This window comes from Scardinius erythrophthalmus (genome assembly GCF_964197995.2).
Source record: "Scardinius erythrophthalmus genome assembly, chromosome: 2".
Taxonomy (NCBI): Eukaryota; Metazoa; Chordata; class Actinopteri; order Cypriniformes; family Leuciscidae; genus Scardinius; species Scardinius erythrophthalmus.
In genome coordinates this window covers 11,150,420-11,156,434 of record NC_138222.1, presented here as the reverse complement: position 1 = coordinate 11,156,434, position 6,015 = coordinate 11,150,420, and positions in this window count along the sequence as shown.

Genomic DNA, 6,015 nt, shown 5'->3' with positions numbered 1-6,015 from the left:
TCACAACTCGATTAATATTATTAGGAAATCTGTTAAGAGGGTCACCATCAAATTGCACTCAGTGTTGTATTTCATTATTAAATTATTTGATAAGTGGTAGAAGGGTGGGAGGGTAGCCAGCCTTTTGCAGGACCCTAAAAATAGCTTCTCTATCAACTAAAGGCCAAAACTTCAGATCTACCTATAGGCAATATAGAGTGGCTGATTATCTTCTCTTGATTTCTCTTGTAATTGTCTCACAGCAAATATCATGTTTGTTGTGAAGCAATTGGGCTGAAATCCACATTGGAACTCAGGATGTATGACCTTAGCTAGCTGTTGAAGGCAAGTCAATAAGATGCAGACCAGGGCCCGTATTCATAAAGAATCTTAATGCAAAGAGTAGCTCCTAGTGACAAAATTCTAAGAAAATTCTTAGAAATGTGGCCGTTTACTCTTAAATTTAAAGAAAAAATCCTAATAAAGAAAAAAGTAATTCAGAAAGCATCTTAACCCTTAAAAGAGGTCTTAAGGTCAAAATTGTTAGGAGCACGGACGAGGACTTTTAAGAGGCTTAAGAGTTTCTTTAGCAGAGGAGAAAATGGCAGAAAGACGAAGAAGGAGAAGAAATGTGTTGCAGACAATGGATGACAGTGAGTTAATAAGACGCTTTAAATTAGATCATTCAGGGATCATGTTTGTGACAGATCTTTTTAGAGACATGCTAATATCTCCAACACAGCGCAGAAATGCCATAGCGCCCGAAATGAAAGTAATCACTACATTACGATATTTGGCAACTGGGAAAATTCCATGTTTGATACATTAAAACCAACATTCAAACCACCATTTAAATAGACATGCCAACAATCAGTGTAATTAGAAAGAGTGGAACAATTTTTATCATTCTAAGCCAAGCAAATACCTTATAGGAAATCAACAGCATGGTTAATAAAATAAGGATTTATATAATGTGTGTGTGTGAGAACGGTCAAATAGGAAAAATTACGCATGTTATTTCAAAGTGAAAGCTTAGAATAGACACTATACTTAAAATCACTTTTTTCCCCTTCTTGGACAACCAACCAATCACAGTCTTCAAAAGATTGTGTCATACATAGCAACGGGGTCAACCCCGCCTTCTTACTAAGATAAAAGTTTTTGTCTTTTCCTTACTCAGAGTTGCTCTCAGATCAGTCCCGAATTGCTCTTAAGCTAAGACTCCTACGTAAAAGTTTTTAAGCTAAATTAAGAGTTTTCTGAGAGGATTCTTAGAATCTTTATGAATACGGGCCCAGGACTTTCCTTGTAACGCTCATCAGTGAGATTCCTCTGTAATTATTGCAGACTTTAAAGTCCCTTGTTCTTGTAGAGGGTGGTGATCTTTGCATCCTTGAAAACTTGGGGAACATGCTTAAAGTACCAGATATCCTGTCAAAGCAGGGGCTGAGGTCCAGAGAATGGTGACTCCACCCACAGGTGTACTCCACCCATATGGCAGAGGTATGGCCGAGCAGAAGTGGACTTGTTCTTCTCCGAGGAGTCGACCCACTGTCCCCTTTTCACCCTCACTCCTCCAGCTACTTTGGAGCTAGATGCAATGGTACATGGTCGAGGCTTTCCTCCAATAGCTCTGCTCTGCTTTTTTATATATAAATATCATGTGTAAATAATTTATAGTTACAGTATGACCATCATTCCTTATATATTGAATTTACTTGACCGCTAAACCAAGCTTGGTATAAGCAAACCAGGACATAGCATTTATCCTCTTGTTCTTTTAAAATATTCACACAAAAAAATCTAACCTTTAATTAAAGTAAAATAATTTAAAGATTATCATAAATAATAAACAAAAATAATCATAAAATTGTTGGCAATATTTTGTGCAACCTCTCTTTTCCTAGATGACAGCTCTGACTCTTCTTGTATAATACGTAAAAAGGTTGATGAACATATAACAAGGGACCTGAGACCGTCAGTCTGTACTCAGTGAACGTGTGTGTGTGTGTGTGTGTGTGTGTGTGTGTGTGTGTGTGTGTGTGTGTGTGTGTGTGTGTGTTTTCTTTTTCTTGAGGTGTGCTTTGGATCATTGTCCAAGTGGCAGATCCAACCATGTCCCATTTAAGCTTCCTGGCAAAGGCAGTCATGTGTTGATTTAATATCTGTTTATTGTATCCTAACAACTTGTCCATGGCCTATGGAGGAAAAACAGCCCTGTAACATCGAAGCCACTCCAAACTTAACAGTGAGGATGAGGTATACTTTTCTGCTGCATGAATATATCTTCCTCTTATAGTATGTAGTATACTATGTATTATGTATGTATTTATGCATTTATTTATTTAATTTATGAAATTCACTAGTTTGGATAAAAGAGTTTAGTCCCATTGAAAGTTATAGTAACATTTACTTAACTAAAATCACTTAAGATTTAATGAACAGCAAATAATAATAATAATAATAATATGGCACCCCTTCCAAAAAAGTTATTTCCCATAGTGATTCATGACTTTTTGAATTTGTCACCTTATATTTATTCCCCAGTGAAATATAAGTCACGATATACCACTAAAGGGTTTGTGATCACTCAGGAACCTAAAAATCGACAATATAAACGTGAATATACTTCTGTTCGATTTTTATACATTTCAACAGGTGCAATTTTGGCACACGTTTTGGAGAATTATTCAGGTTAGATATTTGAGAATACTTTAAATGCAAGACTAAATAGATTAATGGCCTTTTTTTTCTGGGGGAGTTTTCTTATATTTACCAAGTGTGCCAACACTAGTGGAGGGCACTGTACTCCTGCTTATGGTATACAGTTGTAATCGAAATTATTCAACCCCCATTGCAAATCTGGTTTATTGGCAAAATTTACAGACTTTCAGCTGTTTGCAATGAGCAAATCAAACAAAAGTAATTGAAATAGCTCAACACAAAAATGTTTCAAGTGGTTTCCCCAAATTCAACTGAAAATGCAATTTTTAATGACTTCTGCGGTCTCAAAATGATTCAACCTTCTGTTCAGGGAGTCGAATAATTTTGAGACTGCAGAAGACATTTCAGTTGAATTTAGGGAAACCACTTGAAACATTTGTTGTGTTGAGCTATTGAAATTACTGTTGTTTGATTTGTTCATTGCAAACCGCTGAAAGTCTGTAAATTTTGCCAATAAACCTGATTTGCAATGGGGGGTAAATAATTCTGATTACAACTATACTATTAAATTAATGAAGCTACAGTCTTTCTACAGCTATTTTTTAGGCCTCTAAATACCTGTATAATTTTGAACACCTTTTAAGAAATTAGGAATAAGAAATATAGATCAATGAGCTTAATTATTTGGCTTTTCATTTCCTAGTGAAAAAAAAAAAACAAAAAAACTGTGATCCATTGAGCTGTGGTTTACCTGACGTGGAATGGCCCAGTCCTCCTTGATATTTAGGTTGGTGATTTGAAAGATCATAAAGTGTTAATTATCAAGACCTTTAGATACTGTGTCTGACTGTATATGCAGGGAGCATAATTATCATCAAAATAAGATATGATGATATAGACTACCACTATTGTTTATGGTATAAATTGTATAGTTTATTTCTGTGACATTTGGTATAACAAACCTTACAAGGATCACTACAAGTGGAATTTGATTTTTCCTAGGCCTATCAAAAATAATTAAGCGTAGGTCAGTTCTGGCAGGTCATGTTAGTCAAGCTCGCACCAGCTGACACATCTACCTATAGGAATACGACGCCTATCACTGTAAACATATATAAGATCCTTCAGTATTATCAGCAGCTATCGCGTTTCTCAGGAGCTAATTGTCACGTAACGGATGAATATGAGACGAGGATTCAAATGCAGAGGAATTTATTGATGACATGCAGACAGGGTAACAAACTCAAAAAACACAGAGCTCCAGGAACACGCAACAAGGACAACGAACCAGCACAAGACTACAAACACAAGGAGACTAAATAGGGGAACAAACAAAGGAGGGTAACGAGATACACAGGTGGGACAAATTAACCAATAATCAGATAACAAGATGGGAAGGGCTAGACAATAGACACGAGCACATGGCCCAAAATAACAAAACACCCATGTGCATAACAAGACAGGACAGGCATGTGACATTACCCCCTCCCTACGGAGCGGCTACCAGACGCTCCATAAGACCAGGGTGGGACGGGAGGGACAGAACAGGGCGGGACGGGAGGGACAGACCAGGGCGGGACGGGAGGGACAGACCAGGGCGGGACGGGAGGGACAGACCAGGGCGGGACGGGAGGGACAGACCAGGGTGGAACAAGGGGAATGGACAGTTCAGAAGGCACAATGTTCGGGAGACCAGGGCAGAGCAGACAGTCCATCTGGCGGCCAGGGTGGAGAAGACAGTCCATCGGCCGGTCAGGGCGGAGACTTTCCCTCGGGCGGCCAGGGCGGAGACTTTCCCTCGGGCGGCCAGGGCGGAGACGACCCCTCGGGCGGCCAGGGCGGAGACGACCCCTCGGGCGGTCAGGGAACAGGCACCACCGGCTCAGACTCAGGAATAGACACCACCGACTCAGGAACAGACACCACCGGCTCAGACTCAGGAATAGACACCACCGACTCAGGAACAGATACCACCGGCCCAGGAACAGACACCACCGGCTCAGACACCACCGGCTCAGGAACAGGCACCACCGGCTCGGGCTCAGGAACTGGCACCACCGGCTCGGGCTCAGGAACTGGCACCACCGGCTCAGGCTCAGGAACTGGCACCACCGGCTCAGGCTCAGGAACAGACACCACCGGCTCGGGCTCAGAAACTGGCACCACCGGCTCGGGCTCAGGAACTGGCACCACCGGCTCGGGCTCAGGAACGGGCACCGCCGGCTCAGGCTCAGGAACTGGCACCACCGGCTCAGGAACAGACACCACCGGCTCAGGCTCAGGAACAGACACCACCGGCTCGGGCTCAGGAACAGACACCACCGGCTCGGGCTCAGGAACAGACACCACCGGCTCGGGCTCAGGAACTGGCACCACCGGCTCAGGCTCAGGAACTGGCACCACCGGCTCAGGCTCAGGAACTGGCACCACCGGCTCAGGAACAGACACCACCGGCTCAGGCTCAGGAACAGACACCACCGGCTCAGGCTCAGGAACAGACACCACCGGCTCAGGCTCAGGCTCAGGAACAGACACCACCGGCTCAGGCTCAGGAACAGACACCACCGGCTCAGGAACAGACACCACCGGCTCAGGCTCAGGAACAGACACCACCAGCTCAGGAACAGACACCACCAGCTCAGGAACAGACACCACCAGCTCAGGAACAGACACCACCGGCTCAGGCTCAGGAACAGACACCACCGGCTCAGGCTCAGGAACAGACACCACCGGCTCAGGCTCAGGAACAGACACCACCGGCTCAGGCTCAGGAACAGACACCACCGGCTCAGGCTCAGGAACAGACACCACCGGCTCAGGCTCCACCGGCTCAGGCTCAGGAACAGACACCACCGGCTCAGGCTCAGGAACAGACACCACCGGCTCAGGCTCAGGAACAGACCCAGGCTCGACTGCGGCCATCTTGTCAGGGGACACAGGCTCGGCAAACGTGACGTGTACACTCTCGGCGGCGGCCATCTTGTCCGAAGACCCAGGCTCGGCAGGCGTGACGTGAACAGGCTCGGTGGCGGCCATCTTGTCTGAAGACACAGGCTCGGCAGGCATGACGTGAACAGTCTCTGGCTGGGCAGACGTGACCTGAACAGGCTCTGGCTGGGCAGACGTGACGTGGACAGTCTCTGGATCGGCAGATGTGACGTGGACAGTTCTGGGAAACTCTAGGATCCTGTATAGTTTTTCGAAGTAATCCAACAGAGTCTCAGCTGCTCTGTCTATCTCAGACTGCACATGAACCTCCGAGACTGGGACCACCGGAACTGGGACCACCGGAACTGGGACCACCGGACTCGGGACCACCGGACTCGGGACCACCGGAACTGGCATGGAGGAAGTTTTCCTTCTCCTCCTCCG